Raw genomic sequence first — 19609 nt, forward strand, 5'->3', positions numbered from 1 at the left:
AGGTAATAATTCTCATCCTGAACACTGTTGGAACATCAGACCTCCTCACGCTTTGAACTCATTGTGATTCTAAATATTTCTAGTTTCACTTTGACCCCAACCCTAACCCTGAAATGGGCTGTACAGCTTTTATACTTTGACAATGACAAAATATTATTATCTTCTCCCAAATCCAACGTGGCAGTCTGCTGCGAATCCTCCCCGTCCACATCCGACCTCCCCTGGTATCTGCTCCTCCTGGAATCAGAAACACATGGACACAAAAACACATCCTGCCTTGATTATCTAATGTTATCCTTCAGCTTATTCTAAGGCCCAGTTCAGGACGTCATGTTTGGACTTCCTGACCCAGAGACTTATAGAAAACAATTATCAGTGTATGTGTAAAAATCCTCTGCACTCTGCGTGTACCTGCAATATTTCAGATCCAGACAATATCGCTGAATGAATCTGTTAACTCTGAAAACACAGAGTCAACTCATTTATGAGCACATTTGCATTATGTATATATTCATTTAATAAAACAGCTTTATTTAATTTTTTTTAGAAACAATTTATAATTTTGCCTTTCACACCTATTTTCCGTGTGAACAAAAGAACGTTCAGCTGTTATCAGGTTCCTCTCCTGTCTCGGTTGTGGAGTGTATGTAGACGACCCACGAACAGACATAGGCAGAGAGATGGAACTTGAAACCAAAAGCAAGCCTTTATTTGGCTGGTGACAGGAGAACTAAGAAACCTATGAACAACTATGACATACTGTGATAATATGAGGGCACTATGACACACACTATGACTCTGTGACTATGAGGACATGGGGGTGGGAACACAGACGAAGCAACAATGAACAAAGGGAGACAGAAGACTTACATACACATATGAGGTGATGGGGAAGTGGAGGCACCTGGGAAAAAAGCTGACACAAATGGACATAATGACATCACATGGGGAAGAGTAAAACTAAACACATTGGCTGTGTCCAAATCAATGACTGTAGAAAACATGGACGACGCGACAGCGCCTCCTCCCATTGTGCAAAAATGAAGCCAAACAACCTGCCTGCTGCACAGCTGGCTTATGGCACTAAGAGGCACATACCTCCCTCTAGTGGTCACATTAAGTTCAAACATGGAAAAAGTGTTGGCTACCTATAACATAGTCCTGGGATCACTTCCGGGCCATTCACCCCCCCCCCCCCCCCCCCCTCACACATTGACCCATGTGACCTCAGTAACTCAGTTGACAGCAGGGTGGGTCATCCACTCTCAGGACCTCCGCCAGCATCACAACCTCACTGGGAGTTAAACACCCGAGACTCTCCATCAGCTTTCAGAACTGAAGAGGTGAAGCGCAGTTTGCTTGTTAACGTGTTGACGCCGTCCAGCCCCACGCACGGGGCGATCCGCTGTAGCTCGTTAACGGAGATTTGCCGTGTTGTGGCGTTAACGTCATTTCAACGAGATTAATGCTGACAGCACTAGTGAGAACACAACGAATATGACTGCACATTGACGCCGACATCATCCTAGTGCAAAGACAAGTGGAAGCAGACAAAAACAACAAGCACGCATGCTACAAACTTTACCCGAGTCATTTAGACAGCCGTTAGCACAGGATTCTCCTTATGGGGACCTGATATGTTTAATATGCTGCTGAGAATATAGCCCAGAAGAAGCGTATAGTATAGCTTTTATTTTGGAAAGAGCCATTTCTCTGTAATAAACTCTCTTTTCCAAAGATGAGTGATTTCTTGATCAGATAGATTTATTTTATCCCTTTGTTGTTTCAGCAACATTAAATCTAAAAACTGCACGTTTGAGTTAAAATATATATTTATAATTTTAATAAATGAGAAATTAAAAAGGCATGAACATTTTTTTGTATCGAAAAAATATCGAACCGTGACACCAAAGTATCGAACCGAACCGAACCGTGAATTTTGTGTATCGTTGCACCCCTAAAAAATTATATATATATATATATATATATATATATATATATATATATATATATATATATATATATATATATATATATATATATATATATATAAATATATATAATTTTTTTGGGGTGGTTTTGGTTGCATTTTTCAGGATTTATGTTCTAAAACATCTGCAGCTCCATGACACTGAAACAAACCAATTACCATGCAGTACAGCAATTTTACATTTTTTCACATTTAATAATCACTATTTAGTTTAGAGTCCAGTGCGTATGATTAAAAAAAACTGCTGTTGTTTCAACTGGTCAGTTTCAGTCTTCTGACTCTCCACCTTTGCTTCATGCTCTAATGCAAGTGCAAAATGAACTGTGCAAGATCTTCTTCCTTCCGCCATCAATTTCTCTGGAAATTACAGCAATGTTGTCAGTCACAAATTACCATTAAGCATAGTCTCACTACCCGACCCAACACTTTACCTTGGATCTTCTTTTCAGACGTAGTATGTGTGTCTGTGCAAACCTGAGCTTTTTATACCATGACAGGAAGAGGGGTGAATGAGTACTTACTTACTTAAGTACTTACTTAAGTACGGAGGCATAAAGGGGATGATATGATAGTTCTATAAATCTTCTAACATGGTGGAATCAACATGTTGTTTAGTTTATGTTCAAGGGCAGTGTGAGTACCAGTCAAATGTAGTGTGGACGGGGTTGTTGGAGTGCAGTCTGCTCGTGGTCTGATCTGTGGAAAAAGAACAAAGAAAACTGCAATGATCTCCATTCAGTCACTGAAAACATAACAGCATCTGTGTCATCTGCAAACGTCAATGATTTTTCTACCTGCAGACAGAAAAATAAATCACTGAGCCGACACAAAGTATAAATAAATGTAACTCTAGAAACATGGATGAAAACAAGAGAGGACAAAGCAGAAAGAAGAACAGAACACTGAATGTTGTTTAAGGTCAGACTCTGAGGTGAGGTTAAGGTTCTTCTCACCATTTTGGACTAAGTTTAAAGAAGTGACTATTTTACTGTGGACAGGCTCAATTCTCTAACAATATACTACACTCTGCTTTTTAACATGACCACAGAAAGAAAAGGCAAATAAAGGAAACATGTTATAAAGCACACAATCTGATCTATTAACTAAAAAGAGAGAAATTATGTTCATGATAATTGGACTCAAATGCAGGACACATTGGTTTTACTAGGGATGGGTATCGAAAACCGGTTCTTGTTGAGAACCGGTTCCCACTGTTTCAATTCCTTGGAATCGTTTGCCATTTTTGCAAACGATTCCCTTATCGATTCTAGTCGCCCCGAATGACGTCACCACGTTGCGGAGCGTCATTTACCTGGCAGGAAACACGGCGCCTAAGCGGCTCAAACGCTCAAAAGTTTGATTATACTTTATGAGAACCGATGACAACAGGGCAACTTGCAAAGTAGATATTTCATTTAAGGGAGGAAACACTACGAATATGCAAAAGCATTTGCTCACAAAACACGCGATGACACGCGTTTTTAATTCCGCTCCGGACTCGTGACTCTCAACCCAGCAGCAGCGCTAACGTTTGCACGTCCTCTCCCGTTAATGCGGCAGGTAAATAATCAACTAACAGTGCATATTATGTTAGCGCAATCTGCCTTATTACAAGACCTGCCATTACTGTACATGGTTTTTTTTTTTGTTTTTTTTGTTTTTTTAAATACTTTAATTAAATTTATGCACATATTACAATCTCTCGTTGGGAGACAACATTTGTGCAACAACATCTTGAAAAGGTTGAATAAGAAATCAAACGAAAAAAAACAAAAAAAACAAAAAAAACAAAACAAAACAAAACAAAACAAAAAAAAAACCACATATATACATATACATAAATATATGAAGGCCATTTTTATGACATATAACAGTTTCCTTTCTGCGAACACTTTAACATACATGTGGCTTACTTAGTACACCAAAAACACAATCAATCATCATAGAGATTGAGTCCCATTGTCGCATATCAAAGCAGCCTCTTTACATGAATCCCTCCGTAATTCTAAAGATGACAAAAAAGATTTTAATTCAATTTTCAATACAGTTAGGGAAGGTCTTTTACTTTGCCATTTGCATTTGTGTATGTGGTATTTGCCCATAATTATCACCACCTTGTGTAGCATGGACAGTTCCTTAGATGGATCACCATTATTATATAAAACTTGTGTTAGAGTCAGTGGGGTCATCCCATCTATTCTTATACTCAACCAGTCTACTAGATCTTGCCAAAAGTCAGTTGTTACTGAGCAGGAAAAAAACAAAATCCACATGGCTCTACCTCAAACCCAAACCTTTTTTTAAGCATTTCAGCTGCTGGGTAATATCCATTAATTATTTTAAATTGCATTTCTTTGACTTTGGGGGGGATAGGCCATTTTAAAAAGTGCGTATATTTGTTCGTTATTTTAACATTACTCCCTTTTAGTTTTGTGTTACTGTTAAAGTCGTGAAATAATTTGTTTTTAAATATCTTGTTCATGGTTTTATTATTACAGTTTTTATCCGTCAAAGGAATCTGGTTTAGATGTAAAGAAGGTAGACTAATTTGTGCCTTAGAGTAATACAAATAACCTTGAATCAAACTCAACAGAGGTAAGGGGATTGCCTTACAAACCTTGTCATATTCTCTAAGGGAACACTGAATGTTAAACTTCGCATTAAAAACACCCACTGAGAGAAACTGACCCCTTTCATCAAGTAAGTCTGTTATAAAGATTATGTTTTTTTCAAACCACTCTTTAATAAACAATGACTTCTTATTAATTGTAATTGTTCTGTTATTCCACAAGGTGGAGCAATGTGGTGAAAAGTTATGGGCAAACACCATCTTCCAATAAGACAAGACCTGCTTATGATATTCTGACAGTTTCACAGGCAACTTCAATATATCAAAATCACATTTCAGGAGAAAATCCAACCCTCCCACCTTTTTGAAAATATTGTTTGGGATATGGAACCATATGGAGTCAGGTTTCAAGAGGAAGGCTTTTATCCAGTTTATTTTAAATACTCCAACCATTGATTGAAAATCAATTGACTTTATACCACCTTTAGCGTAATCTTTGACAAGTTGTGATTTTTTAATGTAATGTGTTTTATTGCGCCAAATGAATTGATAGATTATAGAGTTAATCTTTTTAATGCTTTTCGGGGTAATGTATAGTGAGTATGCTGGATAAACCATCTTTGAGACGCCCTCTGATTTGGATAATAGATTGCGTCCAAAAATTGTAATATCTCTCGTCAACTAATGATTTAGTGTTTTGGACATGCCATCAATTTTGTCTTTTAGGTTTTTTGATTCTCTAGTGTTGATGTCTTTGTCTAAATAGATGCCTAGATACTTAACTTCATTTTTCACTGGAATCGTCCTCATGCTATTTTCCAAACAATCATAAAGTGGCAAAAGTTCACACTTCTTTAGGTTCAGACACAAGCCTGAAGCTTTAGAAAAAATTGAAATGACATTCAATTTATCCTTTATTGATTTATCCTTTAAAAATATTACTGTGTCATCTGCAAACTGACTTATTTTCAGTTCAATATCAAAAATGTTTATTCCTTCGATGTCTGAATGGTTCACAATGAGGTAAGCCATTAATTGAGTGCAAAGAATAAATAATTTTGGAGAAATTGGGCAACCCTGTCGAATTCCACAGAATATGTCTATCCTAGATGTTATGCCTGGATTGAGCGAAACATAACTATAAATTTGCTTGTAGAACAGTTTGATCACTTTGCAAAATTTGTTTCCAAATCCAAAAAGTTCTAAAGATCTAAATAAAAAATTATGGTCTATTGAATCAAATGCTTTAAAAAAGTCAATAAATAGTATTAAACTTTCTGAATTAATAAAGGATCGATAGTCAATCATATCTAATATTAATCTTATGTTATTATGAATCTGCCTTCCTTTAATAAACGCTGATTGGCACTCATCAATCAATTTGGTTAAGACGCTTTTAAGCCTATTTGCATATACTAAGGCTAATAATTTGTAGTCGTTACATAAAAGTGTTATGGGTCTCCAATTGTCTAGCATTTGTAAATCTTTGTTTGGTTTGGGTAATAAGGTTATTAATCCTGTTTTCATTGTTGGGGATAGTTCTTCATTTTTTAAACAATCCAAAAAGCCATTAAATAACAAATCTTTAATGTCTTGCCAAAAGGTTTTATAAAATTCAATCGTTAAACCATCAATTCCAGGCGATTTTCCATTTTTCATTTGTTTTAGAGCTGTATCTAATTCGGACATTTTCAAATCTTCTTCTAACCATGTTTTATCATCCTCTTCCAATTTTTTAACCTGATCTTTAATCATATCAAAAAAGATATCTGCATTTTCTTTTTCAGTTCTTGATTTATACAGATTACTATAGAACATGTTAATTTCCTCACTTATTTTGTTTGGTTCCTCAATTATAGTACCATCCTTACTCAATTTAGTTATTTTTTTCTTTGTTTGTCTACGCTTCTCTAGACTATAGAAATAAGATGAATTTTTTTCTCCATGTTCAATCCACTTGGCTCTAGACCTTACATATGCTCCTTTAGCTTTAATCAAGTACACCTCATCTAGCTTATTTTGTAAAGATTGTAAGCGTTCTGACTCTTCCGCAGTCATACAGGGTTTACCACATAATAAATGAATTTGTTCAATTAGATTTTTCTGTTCACATACGCGTAGGGCAGACACTTTCTTTCCCGTTTCTATAGCTAATTGTTTCACACTATATTTAAACCATTCCCATTTACTGACATTAGTCATGCTCATATTGTTAATTTCTGATTTAAGTTCTTTAACTTGTTTACAGAAGTCTTCGTTTTGTAATAAACTATTGTTAAATTTCCATATGTTGTCAGATCTTTGTTGTTTACGTAGAGATAATAAGAGACTTATCAGACAATGATCAGTAAGTGGGGTTGACTGGGTCTCACATTTCGTAACATATGATGATACTGTTTGGGAGACAAGCCAATAATCTAATCTTGAACATACGTTTTTATTTGATGGACTAAACCAAGTATATTTCTTCATATTTGGGTTTGTCATCCTCCAATAATCGATCATATTGGTTGTCGTACAAAAGTCACAAATAATGCTATCATGTTCTGGTTGATTTCCTCTTTGTGGTTGTCTGTCAAGCCATGAGTTAGGAGCCAGGTTAAAATCGCCTCCAGTTATCACCTGGGTAGAACCATATGTAGTACTCCACTTTGCAATTAATTTACTTAAGTTAGACATCATATTTCTATTTAGTGACCTGTTATTGTATCCATACACGTTAATAAGAATAATTTTCTGTTCACAGACTTCTACCAACACCATGATCCAATGCCCCATTCCGTCGCTTTTATGATCAATAACTCTCCCTGCAAATTTGTTGAATAAGATCATAACTCCTGCTGAGTGAGTAGTACCATGTGAATAAAGAATACTATCTCCCCATTGATGTTTCCAAAATGTTTCCTCTTCCTTACCAGAATGTGTTTCTTGTAAAAACAACATGTTTGCCTTAATTTCCTTGCAGAATAAGAACATGGCCTTACGTTTGACATTGTTTTTTAAGCCTCGAACATTTAAGGAACTTAATAGAACAGCCATCTATAAGATAAAGAAAAAACAAAAACAAAAAACGCAAGAACAAAATACAAAACAAGAACAGTAACGGCTTCCTTGGCACTTACTAGAAGAAAAAAAAAGTGCTTGAAGCAGGAATAAGCCTAGTGTCCTACCTATGTAATCATAACAGTACTCCGACCCTATCACAGTACTACCCTTTATATATGCGGCAATTTTAGCTCTGGATAGCCCACGTTTAACTACGGCTTTGCTTTTTGACCCTCTCCTATTTTTTATTTGTGTATTTTTAACAGATATGTATATATAAACATAAATATACACACATACATACCCACATTTTATGGTTAACTTGTAGTGACTTCTTCAAGTGCATCTCACAGATCGATCCTTTTACCGTCTATTATTGCATAACCCTCCTTTAGGAATGCTCTTTTGCCGTTGTTTCGAGCTTCCTGCACCTTGGGCCACAGCTTGATCCGAGCTTCACGGTCTTCTTTGGAGAAGTCTTCTTTAAATTTTATGTTCAGTTCTCTGCAGACCCTGGCCTCTTTGGATTTCCTCCATACTTCATCCCTTGCCGTCCTCATGCTGAACTGTATGATGATTGGTCTTGGCACCTTGTTGCTCACTGCATTGTCTTTCTTCCCCAGTCGGTGTACTGTATCAACCATGAGCTGCAGTTTTTCCACTGATACAGGAACCACTCTTGTTAGAATACCGATCACTGTTTCACGTGTATTCTCGTTGTCCTTCTCTGTCAGACCCAAAATTCTGAGGTTCCATCTTCTGCGGTAACGTGCACTCTCCCGACAGCTCTCCTTTAATTCTTTGTTTTCCTTCATCAGCGACTCCACCTTCGTCGTCAGCTTGTCAATTTCCTCTCTGTTTTTTTGGGTCGCCTGTGTATTTACTTCAATGCGTTGTTCGAAGGCTTCCAACTTCTTTTCAAGCGAATCAAACCTTTCCTCGCATCTCTTTGTGAAGCCAAGTAAAACTTCATATACATTCTCGATGCTCACCTGCTTCTCAGTTATTTTGCTTTTCATTTTTTTGGGATTGGGACTTGGTAACGGAGTGTGGTCACCTATGGGTCTTCCGATCTCTTTCTGAAGTTCCATCTCTTCTATATCTTCATCCTCACATGCTTCCCGCATAGCAGCAAGGTTGTAATCATGGTCGGAGAGGCTACCTGTTAGCTTGGGGTTAGCCATTTTTATCACTCTAAGTTTATCTTTGTGTCTGCCTGAAGGTCTGTCAAAGTAACTTCCAGGGGGTTTCGCTTGCGTTCTACTTCCTTTGGAGTAACAGTTTGTCAGTAAAGTATTTTACAGGACATCAAAATCACGTTTCTTAATCAGACCCGCAGATTGTACAACCGCTTATTCCGCCATCTTTCTCTCCCCCTCCCCCCCATTACTGTACATGTAGGTGACCATGATGAGAGAGACAGACAGAGTCTGGCTGGCGCTCGCTGGTAGTTCTCGCTGCAGTCTACGGGTAGCTTCTCCTTTCAGGCCAGGATAGACTAATGTCACCGAGCAGTGTCTAAGTTTGTGGTCAAAGGCTTGCACCCATTTGCCACAGCAGATGCCCCGATTTTTGGTAAGTGAATGTGTTTAATTGTGGGCAGGGACATTACTGGATATTCTTGTGTAATTGCCACAGAACAATTGATGTTATACTTTGTTATTGCTACAGAAGAATGTTGCAGCTTTAAGGCAGGGATGACTCCTGGAGTTGCTTTCTCACTGCATATGCTTTATTTCACAATCAGATCGATTCGATAACAAAAACATACAGCAGCTCCTCTCCTACTCCTAGCCCTTCGCTGCGGTGGAAAAAAGAACGACTTCAATCCCCTTCAAGGAACATACGTACAAAATAGTTTTCCTGATACACCAATGGGGCGTTCAATGCCATCTTGTAAATATGAGTACTCTGGCAGAGTAACAGTTCAAATGAAAAATACACCAGAACAAACAAGCAAACAAAAAAAGAAGTGTGGGGTACCTTTGAACCAATGAACAAAGTATAACAATTTATACTTTTTAACATAACCCGACCCCGTCAATATGTGATATGTCTCACAAGAATATTTATTTTATTATTTTACATTTACAATTTTTTTTCCTGGGGACCCTGTGACACCCCATTGAAGAGCCGTAGGCTGGATCTCTCAAGATCTCACTGTTGGGTTTGTAAGGCCATGTTACTCCTAAATTTCTATCTTGTTCAAAGAGAAGATATAAAACAAAGCTCTGAGCTAATCGACCTTAGTGTTCTCCTTTTTTTTAAAAAAAAAAAGAATCGATAAGAGAATCGATAAAGAATCGAATCGTTAAACAGAATCGAAAATGGAATCGGAATCGTTAAAATCTTATCAATACCCATCCCTAGGTTTTACAGTATTTTTTTTTATCAAGTTTAGCCAGAATTTGTAATGGGGAGGGCAAGGAGGTCTCTGAGTTTACAGAGGAGAGGACAGTCCAACAGGCACATGGGTGAAGATCCAAGCAGAGGGGAAGAAGCAAAGGTAAGACCAGAGGTAAGCATGAGGAGCATCAGCAGCAGGTAAATACAAAAAAACAGAGATTCAGAGGCCCGAGCAACTGCACCACTGAAACATTCAGTGAGGAAGTGATTGTCAGTGAATCACACCTGCAGTAATGTCACTGCGGCACATGTGTAAAGCTTAACTCATTTTAAATACTTTATATTGTGTTCAGTTTACAGTAATGCATCATTTTCTGTGAAAGAACCACGGATCTCTAAACAGCTTTCAATTAGCTCAGAAAAAAGGCGGATTTAAAAAGGAAAAATGCCACAGCTCAATTTACCCGTGGCATATTAAAGTGTTTGTGCTACTTTATGTAATTTTTATGTCATTCTTAGTAGGCAAGTTTTAATTATGCCAAATATTACTCTTTTTTTTGCGCTTTGGTTATTATTATTTTTTGTAAAGATACAAATATTTGGGGGACCCATGAGACTCCACTCAAAAGCATCTTATTTTTCCTGCCCAGTTTAAAATCATTTGCTTGTCCTAGTGCCAAGTTTATATCCCATTATTTACATTTTTTGGTACTTCTCCCAATATAAAACGCACCTTTGGTTTCATAGACTGATCATCTCTGCAGTTTTATTCCAAGACTGCAGCACCCCTGAGCACCCGCCCCTTTCCTGATGGGTGCCCAGAGTGCCCTTTTGTTGAGGCAACTTTAAAAAAAAATTTTTTTTTAAGTATGTGTGCGTGCGGAGTCCTGTCTGTGCCCCTCAACAATAATATTTAACTATTAATCACAGTTTTGCTAAATAAAAGGATCTGGCTTGCATCAGTCACATGATCACATTTAACCAATGATCGCCCTTGACGGCAGAACGCGCTGGTTACGAGCCGGGAACGAGCTCACAAAGAGCACGCGCATTTTTAGCGGTCCGGAGCTGCAGGAGAAACACAAGTTAACTCAGAGACACAGACTGATGCGACACAACCAGTAAGTAGGTGTACAGCGTACACTGTAGTGTGTAGCACCCAGGAGTATCAGCTTATTACGTACACGTTGGTAAGTTGTCTTGTTGCAGCTGACTAACTGAAACAAACGAGCGTGCTGTGTGTGCAACAGGGCGACAAACATTACCTGTCCTTTTATTAACTGCACAAGTAGTGCTGGTCATAGCTGCTGGCTACCTGTGTAAGGCTGTCATGTGTCTGTAGCTCTGTCACCGTTTTAGGGAACATATTTAGTTTTAAAGCAAGTTACATAGCTTTTCCTGCCTTTCTGGAGGGATTATATTCCACTAAAAAACGATCTAATATGCATGTCCACATAATTATGCATTATTATAATTATGATATATTAAAAAACACAAGCTGTATGTAACGTTGGACCCAAGAAATATAAGCTGGAGCGAATTTGACGACAGCCGAACTTTTATTTAATACTGTGCGTTTGTACAGGGACACAGACACTCCCGCTCTCTCTCTGCTGTCATGTCCGCCCTCCTCCTCCGACTGTCACTGCCAACATATAAAGAGACACAATCACTGTCAGATCCCAGCACACCTGTTCACCCCGCCCCTGCACCGCCCCGGGAGCTCACTGCGTCACCCGTCCTCTGCAGCTGGCCAGAGACCACACCCACGCCACACTGTATTTTAAAGAACATACATTAAGAAGCAGATTATATTAGATTTATATTTTAAATAAGACAAAATTTGGATTTTACAGCAGTAAAATTATTGTATCTCTACAGTTTAAACATGTAATAAGCTTTGCCCTGCACAGAGTGGATAGTGAAACAAATGGAATCATCATAAATACATTATTTCATATTTATTACTTCCCCCTCCTCTTTGCTTTATTATTGTAGCTCTAGTAATAAATAATAATGTAAGGATTCTGGATCAGCACCGAGATGCCCAAAGTATATACAGTATTCTGAAGGTCTAAAATGTCACTGTGTGTGTGCATGTGTTTGTTTTATGTATATGGATTATTTTTAATTATTACTCATGATATGACATTGTCCAGACAGAATTTTATTGGAATTCCACGTGAAAGACCAACACAAAGTGGTGCACACGTGAGAAGTGGAACGAAAATCATACATGATTCCAAACATTTTTTACAAATAAATAACTGCAAAGTGGGGTGTGCATAATTATTCAGCCCCCTGAGTCAATACTTTGTAGAACCACCTTTTGCTGCAATTACCGCTGCCAGTCTTTTAGGGTCTGTCTCTACCAGCTTTGCACATCTACAGACTGAAATCTTTGCCCATTCTTCTTTGCAAAACAGCTCCAGCTCAGTCAGATTAGATGGACAGCGTTTGTGATCAGCAGTTTTCAGATCTTGCCACAGATTCTCGATTGGATTTAGATCTGGACTTTGACTGGGCCAGTCTAACACATGGATATGTTTTGTTTTAAACCATTCCATTGTTGCCCTGGCTTTATGTTTAGGGTCGTTGTCCTGCTGGAAGGTGAACCTTCGCCCCAGTCTCAAGTCTTTTGCAGACTCCAAGAGGTTTTCTTCCAAGATCGCCCTGTATTTGGCTCCATCCATCTTCCCATCAACTCTGACCAGCTTCCTGTCCCTGCTGAAGAGAAGCACCCCCAGAGCATGATGCTGCCACCACCATATCTGACAGTGGGGGTGGTGTGTTCAGAGTGAGGTGCAGTGTTAGTTTTCCGCCACACATAGCGTTTTGCATTTTGGCCAAAAAGTTACATTTTGGTCTCATCTGACCAGAGCACCTTCTTCCACTTGTTTGCTGTGTCCCCTACATGTTTGCTGTGTCCCCCACATGTTTGCTGTGTCCCCCACATGTTTGCTGTGTCCCCTACATGTTTGCTGTGTCCCCCACATGTTTGCTGTGTCCCCCACATGTTTGCTGTGTCCCCCACATGGCTTGTAGCAAACTGCAAACGGGACTTCTTATGGTTTGCTGTTAACAACGGCTTTCTTCTTGCCACTCTTCCATAAAGGCCAACTTTGTGCAGTGCACGACTAATAGTTGTCCTATGGACAGATTCCCCCACCTGAGCTGTAGATCTCTGCAGCTCGTCCAGAGTCACCATGGGCCTCTTGGCTGCATTTCTGATCAGCGCTCTCCTTGTTCGGCCTGTGAGTTTAGGTGGACGGCCTTGTCTTGGTAGGTTTACAGTTGTGCCGTACTCCTTCCATTTCTGAATGATGGCTTGAACAGTGCTCCGTGGGATGTTCAAGGCTTGGGAAATCTTTTTGTAGCTTACGCCTGCTTTAAATTTCTCAATAACTTTATCCCTGACCTGTCTGGTGTGTTCTTTGGACTTCATGGTGTTGTTGCTCCCAATATTCTCTTAGACAACCTCTGAGGCCGTCACAGAGCAGCTGTATTTGTACTGACATTAGATTATACACAGGTGCACTCTATTTAGTCATTAGCACTCATCAGGCAACGTCTATGGGCAACTGACTGCACTCAGACCAAAGGGGGCTGAATAATTACGCACACCCCACTTTGCAGTTATTTGTAAAAAATGTTTGGAATCATGTATGATTTCCGTTCCACTTCTCACGTGTGCACCACTTTGTGTTGGTCTTTCACGTGGAATTCCAATAAAACTGATCCATGTTTGTGGCTGTAATGTGACAAAATGTGGAAAAATTCAAGGGGCCGAATACTTTTGCTGTATTTAGCAACCAAGACTCTTCGGCATGCTCTTGTATTGCTTATAAGATTGTTCACTGCATCTGGAGGAGTGCTTGGAGTGGAAGGGTCAGAGATTAATTCATTCTCTGAAAAGCATTGAACACTAGCTTTCTCACCTAAGTGGTCAGAGAAGAAAGAAACAAAAAAGGACAGCTGTGGTTTTATTGAACTGGAGTGGGAAGGGTGGTCAACCAAGTGTCATGTTACACATGAAGAGTAGAAGTTCATCTTCAAGTTATACCATGTCAGTGACCTTCATGGTTCCTACATTCACATTGGATTTTCTAAAACAACACGTGCTGATTAATTTTATGAACGGCTGATAATCATTGACATTCACTTGTTTATCTCTTTGTAGTCTTGTACCTTGTAAAAGTTGTAAAGATTACTTTATGCATTTTGTCGCTTAGAGTATTTTTGCTCTGAGTTATTAGAGGAATTCCATAATCAAAGGCAATTACTTCCTCAGTGCCAAAAACTTCCAGATATGTTCTTTCACAGCTGCTTAAACATCTGTATCTGAGCACACATTTTGATATTTGTCCTCTAAGCTCTGGTCAGTTGGTGGAAACACACATGCTCATGTTTTACTATCAGTTGACAATCATTGATACTCACTTGTTCTTCTCCTTGTACTGCATCTGAAAGTCATAAAGATTACATTAGTCACTGATTCACTAGAATAAGGTTGAATCTAATGCTACAGTGACCTCCCCTCTGTACTGTGTAATATAAAAGTCAGTCAGGTTTGCAGATGACACACAGATACTGTTGAGTTTTCACTGACAGAATGGAGATCACGCTGTTTTTCTCGCTGTTGCTTCTGGTCTGCTCTGTTTCCACAAATCAGACAGAGGCAGATGATGAAATTCTTGACCAGCAGATTTCAAACCAACAACCCTGTCCACAGGAAATCCATGCTGTGCTCAGAGAGCTGACTGCCTCAGTGGCTGAACAGAAAGTGGAAATCAGGACCTTAAAACAAGAGAATAAAGGTAGAGTATGATGTCAGGTAGTGAGAAAAATGACAGCATGAGGAAACCTTCATATGAGCCCCTGTTACAGAGATATCAATGTCACTTCATGAATCTATCACTAACGTTTCTCATTAATTTTTTTATTTTTATTATTTATTCATTATTTATTCAATAATCTAACCTACTAAAAATGAAAAGATTCAAATGATGCAGATAAATAAAATTCATATTGACTTATTTATGTTCTTTTCTGTCAGACCATGTCGCAAAACTGAAAGACCTGGAAATGCAGAACGTTGAACTTCAGAGACAGAGGTCTGAAATTGACAAACTTAAACAGCAACAAATAATAAATAAATAAATAAACTTTATTTATAAAGCACACTAAAAAAAACAAGGGTATACCAAGGTGCTTGACAAAAATAAAATAGGAAAAGGGAGATGGGAGGGAAAAGAGAAAGGACCTGGCACGTATCAATTATAAAAACCATCATAAGATATAAAAGTAGTTCACAAGCATAAAAAATGTACCAGCGCACACAAGTGTTAACTGGGTGGAAAGGCAAGATTAAAGAAATAAGTCTTAAGCCGTGATTTAAACAGTGGCATAGAGTCAGACGCCCGGATAGCGACAGGAAGGTTGTTCCATAAGACCGGGGCAGCTACAGCAAACGCGCGGTCACTGCGAGACTTCAGCCGAGAACGAGGTTGCTCCAGAAGAATTTGGGTAGCAGAGCTAAGTGCTCTGACAGGAGTGTGTAACCTGAGAAGCTCATTGAGGTAGCTCGGCGCAAAGTTATTAATGGTTTTGTAGGTGAAAAGTAATATTTTAAATTGAATACGGTATTTAATTGGAAGCCAGTGCAAGCCAGCAAGAACAGGAGTGATGGAAGAAAACTTCCTGCTACCTGTCAAAAGGCGTGCCGCCGCATTCTGGACAGTCTGCAATCTAACGAGAAGGGTGGAGGAAAGGCCAATGTAAAGAGAGTTGCAGTTCATATCCAGAATCGGATTCTTTTGGTTATTACCCAAAGCTCGTGACCATAGGTGAAGGTGGGGACAAACTGATAGGAAAGAGCTCCTGCCAGCCACACAGCCACCTGCGACAATCACAGACATTTATCTACCGGCTTGACTGGCGGCTGCAAAACATTGCAAGATAATCTTGGTCAGGTATTCTTCCAGTCCACAACTTTACCACGAGTGTTGTTATATCAATTTAATTGTCCCACAAGGGGAAACTTGGGTGTAACAGCAGCAAGAAAACACATATACAAACAAACAGTACACATGACACAGAACAGAAACATACACAATTCTTACATATTTACATGAAGGACAATGGTTACCAAAAACTGAGTACCATACTGTTGTTAAATTAAATAAAATTAAATACAGATAAGAGGCAACCCTGGTTGTAGTGTGAATCGGTTGATAAAACAGTGCACGATACAGCGCTGATGTAAACATCTGTGTTTGTTGGGAGCAGTTCAGATTGTACAGTCTGACAGCTGCAGGGAGGAAGGACCTGTGGAAACACTCCTTCATGCATCGAGGATGCAGCAGTCTGTCACTGAAGCAGCTCTGCAGTTCAGCAACATCTACATGCATGGGGCAGGAGATAAACTGCTGCTCCAACATACCACACTGTGAAAAATGACAGATGCCACCACAGAGTCATAGAAGGTCTTTAAAAGCGCTCCCTGGACTCCAAATGACCTCAGCCGCCTCAGCAGGTAGAGTCTGCTCTGACCCTTCCTGTAAAGAGCATCAACCCTGTACTTATACTTTTGTGTAGCTCTCTCATCACATCTTCATTATTCTCATCACTGCTTAAAACAACACACATCTTTTTTTAACTGTCCTTTCTCCAAAACAGAAAGTGGCATTACAGTTGTTTCAGGCTGAGAGACACAAAACGCTCTTCGTATTATCATTCATATATCATCCACACAACTATTTTATTTCTTTTTGTCCACTGGGCAGGTGACCTGCAGAATCATGTCTGCCCCAGCTGGATACCTTTTCACACACACCGTGACATCAGACACACTCACAGTCACTTCATTCGTCAGACTTCTTTTAAGTTTGCAGCAGGCAACGCGACTGAGTATTGTGTCAAGATAAGTAGGAAGACCACGCTATAATGGACAGTTGAAGGAAAAGGTCAAATTTACAGGGAATCTTTTTGTTTTGTTTTTGGACAGAAAGATGAGAGTTTGATGTGTACATGGCTGTGAACGAAAATATAAATGTGGTGGATCATAAATTTGATTAGTTTTTAAGTTGTACATCTCTGTTCCTTACATTTCATGTCATGCCCTTATTAATGTTTTATTTGTTGCTTTGACTGTTTTCGAATAGAATATGCAGTGGGAATATAGAGGGAGATAAGTAGTGAAAGTTTTGCCTGGGTTGATTGTGCGTCGATCCATTGTTAATGCCTCAGGGCTCCAGTAGGTGGGTTCGCGCGCTTCCTCCTTCACTCAATACAGACGAGTGAGAGTGAGAGCTGCGTGTCTGTGCCGCTCTTTCACCTCTCCTCACTATTTCCCCTGTTTAAGGGCACAACATAAACACTGAGGCTTCAAAATGCAGCATCTACAACACTGTCACTCTGCCTCCACCATGGAGACAGTCTCCATGGTGATGAGTACAATTGGCAGCTGAAACTGTTGTGAACTTCTCCATGAGTCATATTTCCTGTTTCAGAGCTGCTGATTGGCTCTTTGGGCCCTTTACCTTCAGGAGGTCATGGACGAAGCACTGAAGTCGTTTATCACGTGAAAAATATTTTTAGTTTATAATAATTTGATAAATAATAAAATATTAATAAAAACTGGAGGTTTTTTTAGAACTTAGATTTTAAGCTATTTATGCCTTTTTTGCTGCTCTTTTTTAAACTTATTCCCTTTAAACTGTATTTATTCTTTTTAAAATATATTGGTTATTGCACTGTAGAGGCTGCTGAGGAACAGTATTTCGTTTCAGGCTGTGTAACACGAAATGACAATAACCAATAAAGTCTTGAGAGCTGCCATCATTGTTCCAGCAGGAGGCAGTAAAACACCAAACTGCACCTGTTGTGCTGAAAAGGTGTGAGCATGTGCAGTAACCCAGTAAGTTACCTGAATATCTCTCTCTCTCACTCACACACACACACACACACACACACACACACACACACACACACACACACACACACACACACACACACACACAGTACTGATACTAATGACTCGCTCTCACATCTATTTGGGTTTAATGTCAGGGTATATTTGTGGATGAAAGTTTTGGTAGGACACATGATGTGGACAGTCTGGTAATCCCAGAATATTTTAATGTAAAAAAACTCCAGACAGCTCTGGAGAAAGTTTCAGAGTAAAAGCCCTGGAGTGTTTTACATGTTATTCTGTTGGATTAAATCTGACGGAGCTGATTCATAAACACTTCACTGCCAGGTATCAGGTGACCTGCAGAGACTGATCCTACAAACACTCAGAAACAGAGTAAACCAAACTGCACCACAGTGATCAGACGAAACCTTCCTGACATGAACACAGCTCCTCAGTAAAAACTGAACCAGCAGAGAGACTACACCCAGCACCATACACCACCTCTCTGACACAGTACACCCTCGAGCAGGTGGTGTCCCCATAAACAGTCTGAGAAGCTCTGATTATTTACTATGTTCAAACAAACTGAGTGTCCACAAACGTCTGAGCTCACAGTGAGAGCTGCTGGCACAGTTTGGAGGTGTTCTGCCCCCTGCTGGACACACAGAGCTACAACATGAGGATCAGAGGAGGCTGGTGCTGCTTCACCTTTAGACACAAGAAGGAGGTCAAAAAATGTAAAAACAGAGATTGTTTTTAAACCTGTAAAGGAGGAAATCCTGACGAACCAATCCACAGCCAGAAAAGAAGTCTAACTCTGTGCTGCTCCAATCAGGAATCAGCTCTGTTACTGTGTGAGTGTGTAAAGTCACAGAGTAGCTGGTTTCAAATGTATCTATAAAGTTTATTCACATTTTATTTAGGCTTCAAAAAACAGTCCAAGTTTATTTCTTTGGACTTTGTTCACTTAATGGATGTTTCCCTGCATTTCTATTTTCACACAGTTTATTTCTTACAGCAGGAAAACTGAACAGAATGTCTGTAAGAGGTCAGAGTGAGGATGACGTCACTTAATACAGGAAATACATGTTTGTCTGTTTTGATGATGAAGGACTTCTTCAGCTCTGTAAACAGCTACACTTGAGAGGACAGAGGTGATTTCATGGATCAATAACAATGTGTTTATCAGCTTTCATCATCGCAGTGCAGACATGACGTCAGATCTATCAGAGTGAAGGCCGTCTCTCTGATGACGTCACAGAGCAGAGTCCTTCTGTCCAATAAAGGATCTCAGATCAGCTGCTGCCATCTTGTGGCCACAGTTGGTTACTGTCTCTGAAAGTTGTCTCATGTTTCCTGTTGTCCTGCTAACAAAGGCTGGAGCTCATCATGCTGAGAGGACAGCAGCATTTTGTGGCTCTTCACACATGTTCATTATATTCTGATGATCCTGGATGGAGACAAACTACAGATAAGTGTGTTCAGCCCAACTAGTTTATCTCATTACAGCAGTTTGATGTTTCCCTTTGAATCCCCCTGAAGATCCTGACAGTGAAGCACGTACATAATACTCCAGCCTTTCAACTCTGAGCTTATTTAGTTCTATTAATACACTGAAATCTCATTTGTGTCATGAAGAAAGTCTTTAATCAAACAGAATTCAAAGAGCAGAAACATTTCATATATGGAGTTAAACATGAATCATTGTTTCAACAACACATTTATTGTTGTCATAAACAGACAA

The 19609-nt window shown here is 39.2% G+C and overlaps 1 protein-coding gene across 1 annotated transcript in view; it reads right to left on the bottom strand.

Annotated features, from left to right (window-relative positions):
- The window catches only part of LOC308410936 (nuclear factor 7, ovary-like), a gene marked incomplete at its 5' end in the record, with an annotated part of 59197 nt that overhangs the window by 37864 nt on the left and 1724 nt on the right, over positions 1–19609 (bottom strand). The window lies entirely within an intron of this gene.

Source organism: Rhamphochromis sp. 'chilingali', assembly GCF_963969265.1.
Source record: "Rhamphochromis sp. 'chilingali' genome assembly, chromosome: 1".
NCBI lineage: Eukaryota > Metazoa > Chordata > Actinopteri > Cichliformes > Cichlidae > Rhamphochromis > Rhamphochromis sp. 'chilingali'.